Genomic DNA, 11,723 nt, shown 5'->3' on the forward strand with positions numbered 1-11,723 from the left:
CCCCCCTTATTTTTTTATTATTATTATTTTTGTGGTAAGAACACTTAATGTAAGATCTATCCTCTCAGCAGTTTTTGAGTAAAATATTGTCAGCAGCAGGCACTGTGTTGTGTGGATTTCCAGAACTTATCTTCATAACTGAAACTTTGTAACCTTTGACCATCGCTTCCCTATTTACCCCTCTTTCCAGCCCCTGGCAAACACCGTTTGACTCTGTGCTGGCTTAGATGGTAGAGAACCCAGCTGCAATGCAGGAGACCCAGGTTCAATCCCTAGGTCAGGAAGATCCCCTGGAGAAGGGAATGGCTACCCACTCCAGTGTTCTTGCCTGGAGAAGTCCATGGACAGAGGAGCCTGGCGGGCTACAGAGCAGGGGTCACAAAGAGTTGGACACGACTGAGTGACTAACACTTTAACTTCTACGAGTTTGGCCTTCTTAGATTTCACGTATAAGTGATACTATATGGTATTTGTCTTCCTCTGTTGGGATTATTGGAGAAGGCAATGGCAACCCACTCCAGTACTCTTGCCTGGAAAATCCCGTAGTTGGAGGAGCCTGGTGGGCTGCAGTCCCTGGGGTCGCCAAGAGTCAGACATGACTGAGCAACTTCACTTTGACTTTTCACCTTCATGCATTGGAGAAGGAAATGGCAACCCACTCCAGTGTTCTTGCCTGGAGAATCCCAGGGACGGGGGAGCCTAGTGGGCTGCCGTCTATGGGGTCGCACAGAGTCGGACACGACTAAAGCGACTCAGCAGCAGCAGCAGTTGGGCTTATTTCACTTACCATAATGTTGTCATAAATGGCTCCCTTTCTTTCTTTTTTAAAGGGTGAATAATATTCCTTCAGCTGTATATACCACATTTACTAATCTATTCCTCCATTGATGGACATTTAGATTGGTTTCATATCTTGGCTCTCGTGAATAATGTCGTAATGAACGTGAAAGTGCAGGTATCTCTGAGATGCACATAGACTCTGAAGAAAACTTTAAATTCTTTTTAATGTTTTTAAAGAGTACCATTTGTTCATATTTTGGGGTCTGATTTGTACTAGTCTTGTGTATTTTTAATCTGTTTTCCACATTCATTCCTTGTGTGTGTGTGTCCTTAGTTACTCATTTGTGCCCGACTCTTCACAATCCCATGGACTGTAACCCGCCAGGCTCCTCTGTCCATGGGGATTCTCCAGGCAAGAACACTGGAGTGGGTTTCCATGCCCTCCTCCAAGGGATCTTCCCAACCTAGGGATTGAACCCAGATATAGGCGGAATCATCTCTACCATCTGAACCACCAGGAAAGCCCAAGAATACTGGAATGGGTAGCCTATCCCTTCTCCAGAGGATCTTCCTGACCCAGGAATCGAACTGGTGTCTCTGGCATTGCAGGTGGATTCTTTACCAGCTGAGCTACTAGGGAAGCCCATATTCATTCCTTATTTTTTCTTTAATCAATAGACAATTTTTTAGAGCAGTTTTAGATTTATACTAAATTCAGCAGATAGTAGGGAAAGTTCCCATATATGCTCTTCCAGCACACACAGTTTCCCTTATAATTAGCCTCTTGCATTAATGTGGTATACTTGCTAAAACTGATAAATCAGTATTGATACATTATTATAAACTGAAGTGCATAAATTACATTAAGGTTCACGCTTTATGTCGTATATTTTCTATGGGTTTTGACAAATGCATAATATCATGCATCTACTATTATGCTATCATAGAGAATAATTTTACTGCCTTAAGAATCTCCTGTGCCCCACTCATTTCTTTTCTCCCTTCCATCCCCAAACTCCCAGCCACCACTGATCTTTTTACTGTCTCTATGTGTGGCAATGAAGCTACTCAGTTGTGTTCGACTCTTTTGTGACCCCAGAACTGTAGCCTGCCAGGCTCCTCCATCCATGGGCTTTTCCAGGCAAGAATACTGGAGGGGTTTGCCATTTCCTTCTCCAGGGAATCTTCCTGACCTAGGGATTGAACCCGGGTCTCCCACACTGCGGGCAGACTCTATCATCTGAGCCACCAGGGAAGTCCCTACTGTCTCTACAGTTTTGCCTTTCTCGTAATGTCAAATAACTGGAATCATATACTGTGGTGCCGTCTCCAACTGGCTTCCCTTACTTAGCATTCTGTATCTCAGGTTGTTTCATGCTTTTTTTTTGAGGCTTGATCAGTCATTTCTTTTTATCACTGAATACTATTCCATTTTACAGATTACTGTAATTTATCTGCTCACCTTTTGAAGGATACCTTGGTTGCTTTCAGCTTTTAGCAATTATGAATAGAGTTGCTATAAACATTCATGTGCATAGTCTTACCATACTATCCAGCAGTCACACTCCAAGGTATTTAACCTCATGAGTTAAAAACTAATTTCTGCAGATTTCTGTGCAGACATTAGTTTTTTGTTTTTTTTTTAATAGTCAAATCTTTATTTAAAAATCCACTCTGCCAACTTAGCGTTTTCCACCAACTCAAGGAGCAGAAACCTTCACAGGCTTCACAATTTTTTGCTTAGGTGCTGCCTTTGTGGGAGGCTTTGCAGCAGCCATCGCTGTCTTTTTAGATGCTTGCTTAGCCTTTTTTGCTTCCTTGGCAGCCCTGATAACGTGTTTTCGTTGAGCCTTCCTAACTTCAGGTTTCTGATTCCTCTTGGCCATTATATCAGCAAGAGAAGCACCAGTTATGGCCCTTTGGAATTTGACTGCACGGCGAGTTCTTTTTTTTTTTAATTTCTTCCGACTGTCCCTTTCTGTGTTTTCTTCTGTAGAGGACAGTCCAGTTGATCTGACGAGGATTCCTCTTGGAAAGGAATGCCGACTCACATTTTGCATTAAGAAACTGGAAAACCTTCCCGTCGGTCCGGGCGTAGCGCCTCCCGTGTCCTGGGTAGGTCTTGTACCCGCTGAGACTGCACAGCTCGACCTTCATGGCTGCAGTGGTGGGCCAGACATTAGTTTTTAACTCCTGAGGTTAAATACCTTGGAGTGTGACTGCTGGATAGTATGGTGAGACTATGTTTAGCTTTGTAAGAAAATGTCAAACTGTATTCCCAAGTGGCTATACCATTTTGCATTCCCACCAACAATGAATCACAGTTCTTGTTTCCCCACCTCCTTGCTAGCATAGCATTTAACACTGTCTGTTCTTTGGATTTTGGTCATTTTTAAAGGTGTGGAGTTAATTTGCACTCTCTAGTGACATGATATTAAGCATCTTTTCACATGCTTATTTATCATTTGCATAACTTATTTGGTGAGGATCTGTTCAGATCCTTTGATCATTTTTAAACTCAGTTGTTTGTTTTCTTATTGTTGAGTTTTAAGAGCTCTTTGCATATTCTGGATATAATCCCATTCTAGGTATGCATTTTAAAGCTGTTAAAATGTAACAACTTTATTGAGATATAATTTGCAAACTTTACAATTCAACCTTTTAAAGTGTGTAATTTAATTGTTTAATATATTTAGAATTGTGCAAACATAACCACAACCAATTTTAGAACATTATCACCTCAAGAAAAAACCCATGACTATTAGCAGTCACTCCCCATTTCCCCCCAACACCTCTACCCTTAGGCAACCACTGCTTTACTTTCTGTTTCTGTAGAGTTGCCTATTCTGGACATTGCATGTAAATAAAATCATATAATAGGTGATGTTCTGTGAATGGCCTCTCTTATTTAGCATAATTTTTAAGGTTCATCTGTGTTATAGCTTTTATCAATACTTTACTTCTTTATATGGCTGAATAATATTCAATTGTATGTGTGTATCATATTTTGTTTATCATTCATCAGTTGATGGATATTTAGGTTTTTCCCACTTTTTGACTATTATGAATAAAATTGCTGTGGACATTTGTATACAACTTTTTGTGTGGACATATGTTTTCATCTCTCTTGAATATATACCTAAGAGTGTAACTTCTGGATCATATATGGTAACACTGTGTTTAACTTTCTGAGGAAATGCCAACTGTTTTCCAAAATGGCAGCACAATTTAATGTACCACTATCAACATGTGAAGATTTCCATTTCTCCATATTCTTGTCAACACTTATTACTGCCCATCTTTTTATTAAGGTCATCTTAGCGAGTGTGAAGTGGTATCTCACTGTGATTTTGATTTGCATTTCCTAATGACTAATGATGTTGAGTATCTTTTCATGTATTTATTCACCATTTGTATGTCTTTTCTGGAGAATTATTCTCTGTCCATTTTTAAGCTGAGTTGTTTTTCTTTTTGTTATTTAGCTATAAGAGTTATTTATATATTCTGGAAACTAGACCATTATCAGATCTACAACTTGGAAACATTTTTTCTCACTTGCTGCATTGTCTTCTTACTTTCTCTTTGAATCACAAAAGTTTTTAATTTTGAAGAAGTCTAATTTGTCAATTTTCCTTTTGTTGCTTGTGCCTAACCCAAAGTCTTAAAGATTAACACCTATGTTTTATTATCAGAGATTTATAGTTTTAAACTTTACATTTAGGTCAGTGATCAATTTTGAGTTAATTTTTACACGTGGTGCATGAGAGGAAGGGGTTCCGTTTCATTCTTTTAGATGTGAATATCCAGTAACCCCAGGGTCATCTGTTGAAATGACAGCATGTAGACTCTTAATGAAAAAGCGAATGTTACATTCGAAAGAGGCAGAAGAAAACGTAGCCAGTTCTTCTGACTTCATGTTTTCCTTTGGGGCCACCAAAGTGATGGTGAGTCACTCTGGTGATGAATAGTCACTCTGAAGTCAAGTGCTATGGTGGCCATGACCAACTGACCCCATCTTTCAAGGCTCATCTCCTCTATTTCACACCAATTTCCTTCATCTTCTGGCGCACTTAGAACAGAACAGAATCTCCATGAAAGGTCCTGATAGGTCTAGCCTGACCCAGTCTTTGAGTATTTCTCATGGAATCCTGGATCAACTGCTGCCCTCTCTCTGTTTAGATACCTCCTAGTAAGAGGAAACTCACTAGTTTCTAAGTTACAAAGTGCAACTGGTGGATGGCTTGATAATGATAATAATAGCAACACCAACACCAACAACTATTTTTTTAAGCCCTTTAATTTTGATGATACATCATAGTTTAATTCTTCTAACAACCACTCTCTTGTTTTCCTGTTGCAGCAACCCTGGAAGCAATGTTTGGAAATGGTGGAGCGATAAGGTGAGAGGTGTCTGAATGCCTAAATTCACTGCAGGGCAAATAGCTACTTTGGCCTGCATTTAACCTTGCGTGAGCAAGATACAAACTTCATGTTAGGCCTCTGAGACTTCAAGGTTGGTTTGTTCTTGTAGTGTAGACTAATCCCATCCTGAGCGTTAAAGCTGAGTACTGTAACTGCTTCCATTTATTTTCCTCTTGATAAGAGTTCTGCCTTCTAGGGTTATACAGGTGTACACAAGCATATGCCACGTAATCTCAGTTTCTGATACTTGCCATGTTGTTTTATTTGTTATTGTCTCCTGTGTGCTGATCTCATGGCACTGATTAGTTATAATCTCCTTAGCAGGTCAGAGATTATGTTTTATATTTCTTCTTTATCCTGGCTGCTCTAGGCACAAAATTAGTGCTAAAGCAGTGCTAGTTAACTGTTGAATCTATATTACCCATGAAAAACTATTTATATTTACTCTGGCTTTTAAAGGTTAATATTAATTAGACTTTTAAATTCAGTTGAAGGCTTTATTCTATTTATAAGTCTAGCACATTTTAGTGATTACTTTAAAAATAATAATTTGGCCCCATTTATAGATTCCATTAAATACTTTGAACTATTTAAAACAGCATTTATAAATGTAATATACTCTATTTCCTTTTAAAAGTATTTCAATTATTTAACTGATAAACCCTTCCAAGTACCTAAGCAATTTTTATAAATCTAATAAATTAAACAAATAGATATGGTGAACTTAATTCTTCTGAAATGTTTCACTACTATATATAAACTTGGTAATATTTCTACTTAAAAATTATAAATCTAATCAATTACCTGATTACACATTTTTAATACAAACACAAATTTATAGAAAGTTTGAAAGTACAATTTAAAGAACTTTTTTCCAAACCATTTGAGAGTAAGTTGCCAATCTGATGCCCCATCACTTCTGAATATTTAGTGTGTGTTTTTCTACAAACAAGGACATTCTCCTGTGTAACACAACAGAGCCATTAAAATCAGGAAATGAACACTAATATATTCACCATTAACTCCTCAGACTTCAAAAGAATTTTGTCCATAGTCCTAATGATGTCCTTTATAGCACACAAATCAAACTCAGAATCATGTGTTCACTGCTAGCCCTAGAATCATTTCTTCCTCCAAGAAGCCATGGAAAAAGTAGTGTTTAGAAGCCAGGTTCTGGGCCTTAGGCAAGCTCTGTGCCACTGGGGTGATGCTGCTCTGGGTCCTTGCAGTAGATAGAAATAGAGGGAATTCTAGCTTCCATTACATTTAATATGTTTCTCTATTTGACTCATACCTAAGTACACAATTAATCTTTCCCACCTGGGCTACCTCTTCTGTTCTCTGCTGAGATTCTGACGCTCTACCCTGAGCTTCTCCTACAGGGCTCCCCACTCATCCTGCTGGGGCTCTGATGCTCTGCCTTGGGCCGCTGCAGCCCCTCACTCTTTCTGAAAGCACGACCAATTCTCGTTCGAGGTAGCTGTGCCCTATAACGTTGGCACAAACACTGAATTAGTGAACCAGTCTTCAGGGAAATACAGAATTAGGTTCCCGAGAGCCTCTGGTCATAATGGGTTGTCACCTGATCCATACATACCTAGTTTTATGTGTATTTCTGTTTAAAGTACTTTATTTAATAGATACTGTTGATTCACTAACATTGAACTCACAACCAATGGCACTATAATCCACTCCTGCATGAAATTTATCTTCATGTTTTCTCTGTGAGGCACATCAGAGCCTTCTTGCTCTCAGGAAGAGTGGACAGCACTTCAGCACTACACTTGAGGAACCGACCATTTTAAAAAGAGAAAACAGCAACCAAAGGGGTAAAAATGGAAGAAGTTGGCACTTAATACAACCAGAAAGGACACTTATTTAGAGTTGAAGCTGAAACGAGGAGGCATCACACTAGCTTGTTCAGCCTCAGCTGAGAAGGTGAGCTTGTGGTGACTCAGACTTTTCACCTTTGTAACCACTCGCCCAGGCTCACAGGAGCCAGCTGCACAAGCACTTCCCAACCCCACATTCTGAGCCTCCACCAAGTAGTTTGAAATTGACCATGGTGAGTGTATTTACACCACAGAAATCTGCAAATGCTACAAGCCAGGGCTTTTTTTTGAGAACTGGTTGTTAAGCTTTAACCATCACACCATGGCTGGAACCCCATTTATAGCTGCTATACCGATAACTTCAAAACCCCAAAAGGGACAACTCATGTAGCCAGAGACCCTTCCATCCCCTACTCACAAAAGTCTCCAACCCTTCTATCACTTGTGCGGATACTGCCTTTCTTTGTCTCTAAAGAGTGGTCTCCAACCTTTTTGGTACCAGGGACCGACTTTGTGGAAGGCAATCTTTCTAGGGACTGGGGATGGGGGGATGGTTTCAGGATACTTCAAATGCATTATGCTTATAGTGCACTTTATTCTAATCTAATGCTGTTGCTGATCTGACCAGAGGTACTGACTGGTCCACGGTCCAGAGGTTGGGGACCCTGTCTTAAAATATGTAACTTTTGGAATTCCCTGGTGGTCTAGTGGTTAGGGTGGCTTCCCTGGTGGCTCAGATGGTAAAGAATCCGCCTGTAATGTAGGAGACCCTGGTTCGATTCCTGGGTCGGGAAGATCCCTGGAGAAGGGATGGGCTACCCACTCCTGTATTCTTGGGCTTTCCTGGCGGCTCAGCTGGTAAAGAATCTGCCTGCAATGCGGGAGACCTGGGTTCAATTCCTGGGTTGGAAAGATCCCCAGTATTCTTGCCTGGAGAATTTCCATGGATTCTCCTCCCCCAGAGGGGCCTGGTGGGCTACACTCCATGGGGTTGCAAAGAGTCAGACATGATTGAGTGACTAAGCACAGCACAGCACAGCCAGTGCTTAGGACTTCACGCTTCCCACTTCAGGGGGCACGGGTTTGATCTCTGTCCGGGAACTAAGATCCTATATACCACACGGTTTGGGAAAAAAAAAAAAGTAACCTCAACTCTAAAGATTTACTTTGATGGATTCCCGTCTTCTTTCACCTTCCTAGGACTGTGCAACTCTTACAACAACGGAAATAAAATCTGATTGAGTCTAGGCCATTTTTCTCAGCTTTGTCCCATTCAGTCATGACCTTCAGGTCATTCTACTTCCCCACCCCCCTTTCCCCAGCATCCAGCCCGAAATCCTCATGTTATAAACTTTCCTCATTTCTTTTTTCCTGTTTAGGATCCAGATGAAGGCTCCTTTTGCAGACAAGCCCCCTGGCTTGACAGCTTGGAGCACAGGCAGCCCCTCCCCCATCTGCAGGTCTCCTTAAGCAGAGTGAGCCAGTTCCCTTAACACCTGGCACCAGCATGTGGACAAAGAACTCATGCTGTTGTGCTGAGCCTGGTGACTTAGGCTGTAAAACTGTAGTCCAAGTTGTTAAACCCAGATTCAGGTAGACAGCCAAACAGGGCCAAGGCTGCCCTGAATCTGGGTTTTGGCAGACAGAGCAGTTTCCCCATCTGTGGAGCCTTAGTGTGGCCTTTCTCTCTAGGAGGCAATGCCAGTATAATTTATTGGGCCATAATTGTTGAAAGGAACAGTCCTTCAGGCCATTCATTCAGGCCAAAAATGTTTCTTTATTGAGCATTCTCAGTGTTCTCAGCCTTGTGCTATGTGGGGCGTGCATGCGTGTGTGTGTGTGTTGAGGGGAGACTCACAAAAAAAGGCCAAGATCCAGTCCCTCTTCTGTAGCTTACCAGTCAAGCAACAACAGAAAGCAGAACATGCTAAGGCCAGGTAAGTGGTAGAAACAGTAAATGCTAAAGAATTTAAAACAAGAACTTCTCACAGTAGACTTGAATTTCACAGGGTTTTAAGGATGAATGGGATTTAGTCAGTGAATGGCAAGGTGAGGGCTTCTTACCTGGGAGATGAGCTCATAGAATGAGTACAAAAGGTCCTGGGACACATCCAGGGAGTGGCAAGTTGTAGGCAGAGAGTTCCTAAGGTGAAGGCCCCTGGGGAAGTTCTCCCGATGGAAGAGCTGAAGCTGTGGGCAGACAGGAGGTGGGAGAGAACCTTAAATCACAGGCAAAGGAGTGTGAACTCCATTCTGCAAGAAAGAGGAAACGTTGACAGTTTTCAAGGAGAGGAACAGCATGATCTGGTGTGTGTCATATGGAGGCAAAATTGAGATTTCAACTCTCACCATTGGAGCTATTTTCTCTAAGAGGAGCTTTAGCAATATGCCAAGGTTTCCAGGCTGAGGGGGTCACGAGTGAAGGACAAAGGCTGAAGATATTTCCAACTTCCAACTGTGCTCACTGGGTTGTTCTTCCTGTCCAGTCACTACCTATAGAATGTGTCAGATATAATAATGTGATTCATATCAATAACAAAGTACTAAGTATATAACTGTAAAAGTAATAAATGTAGGTAAAATTCATTGAACAATTCCTATGTGCTAGACCCTGAGCTAAGCATCCTATAGGTATGATTTTGTAAAGTACTCATGTTAACTCGCTTTAGTAGACACTATCATCCTCATTTTACTTAGAGAAAACTAAAGCACAGAGAAGTGAAGGAATTTGCCCAACGTCACACAGCCAGGAAGTAGACGGGGAAAGATGAGATCCCAGCAGTGCCTGGACTCTGCCTACACTGTACGTATTCACTTCTGAAATGAAACACTTCCTCTATGGAGCAGTCCCCAGGGTATCTGGGCAAGATGGCAAGTGAGGGCTGGATATCAATCCAGGTAGATGACTTAATAAGTGGCTGAAGGACCAGGTTCAGAGGGGGCTGGGGAATGAATTCAGAATGCCTCAGAGGGTAGTTTCTAGTGATGTCACAGCCTCTAACTGTTCAATTACTTTAGTGTGGAATTAATTGATTGCAAACTGATGGCCCACAGGACACTTGTTCTATAGATACTTTTATCCCATATGCTGGTAAAAATAGTCTGTGTTTTGAAATCAGTAGATTTAAAAAAAAAAAAATCCAGAATTCCAGATTTTAAAAGAAGCTGGTGATCAGGTCATAGTGTATTTGCATTCCTGTAGAGCAACAGTCAGCTGAAGTAAGTAGTAGCTGCTCCTCTGCCAAGGGACTCTTGTTCCCCTGTTCACAGAGCCCACATCACTCAGGGTGTACACTTAAAACCAGCCCCATTGATCCACTTCTGGGCCTCTACAGGTATTTGACTTTTGAAGTCGTGATGACAGATGCTTTCCCAAATTATCACAGATGAAGTGAAAGTGAGAGGCATAGCAAGAAAATGGACAAAAACATCAAGATCCAGAAAGACCTAGTTAACAGATGTGCATCTTTAATAGAGATAAACGTCTTGTAATTTTCTATTACAAGATAAACCTTTAATAGAGATAAATGTCTTGGAATTTTCTATTAAAGTGACTGCATTAGTAGGGACACAGAGATATGGCTTAACAGTAGTAAGTTTAAGAAAAGCCCCACAAGTTTTAGCTGATGAAAGCCTCAATGTGAATCAATAGTATAATGTGAGTACCAAAAAAGGCTGTGATTTTAGGCTATGTTAATAAAAGTATAGGACAAATATTTGGCTTCCCTGTAACAGGGATTAGATGTACTGCATAGCCTCCCAGGAAGAGTATGAATTAATTTCACAGAGTAGAGCCTAAGTGAGGAATGACATTGGCGGAGTGTTAGGAAGCTGCTCAAAGCCACTCAGAAACAGAAGAGCTGTTCAGGGGCTAGTGTGTTCTCTGGAAACTGGAGTGTTCAAGCATGAACAGAATGACCACTGGGTAAAAAATGGGGCAGCAAGAGAACCATCAGAGGATGGTGGGTCTTAAAAAAAAAATCTCAGGTCCATTTTGATGCTCAACATTCCATGGTTCCAGGTACTAGATGTCTTTTTAAAGAAAGGAAAACGAGTATTAAGCTATTTGTGCCATTTCATATGTGGGTGGGTACTAGTTTAGAAGAAAGCACTGGTTAACTGTGAAAGCATATGGCAGTATCTCTGAGAGCCAAGCAGGCCCTGCCCTAATCTCATCCCCTGAGGTCTTCAGATTAAGTTGGGCTGAAGGTGGCATTTTGTTCCATCACCTGGGTTTGTGGGATGGCTGAACTTGCAATGGAGACATGACACACACTGAGGAGAAACAGAGGTTTTGAAGAATTGACAGCTGCCACGTACAACAGTTTGCCAGTCATTGAGGGGCACGGGTCGGGGTGGGGGAGCTGCACAGTCTCAAACCAAATCTGGAAGTCTGCTCTCTGACAACACTTTGTAACCGCTGGGCTAGCAATGAGCCTGTAGTATCCAATACACATAATCAGCACACAGGAGGTGATGCTCTACAGTGGAAAAGAACACAGGTCCTGGCGTCAGACAGCCTGGGTTCAAAGCAGGATGCAGGTTACTCATGTGTAAAAGGATAATAACACCTATGTACCGGATGATTTATATGTATATGTGTGTGTGTGTATACATATAATGTGTGTCTGTATTTAGTAGATGATCAACAGAAAATGACCAAGGACTTATTTTTCTTTACAGGTATTT

General features: G+C 41.2%; 1 pseudogene; it reads right to left on the reverse strand.

Moving 5' to 3' along the window:
• Positions 1 to 2,462: 2,462 nt before the first annotated feature.
• On the reverse strand, positions 2,463 to 2,946 carry LOC102284950 (large ribosomal subunit protein eL24-like; annotated as a pseudogene).
• Between the last annotated feature and the right edge of the window lie 8,777 nt (positions 2,947 to 11,723).

This window comes from Bos mutus, chromosome 28 (genome assembly GCF_027580195.1).
Source record: "Bos mutus isolate GX-2022 chromosome 28, NWIPB_WYAK_1.1, whole genome shotgun sequence".
Classification (NCBI taxonomy): Eukaryota; Metazoa; Chordata; class Mammalia; order Artiodactyla; family Bovidae; genus Bos; species Bos mutus.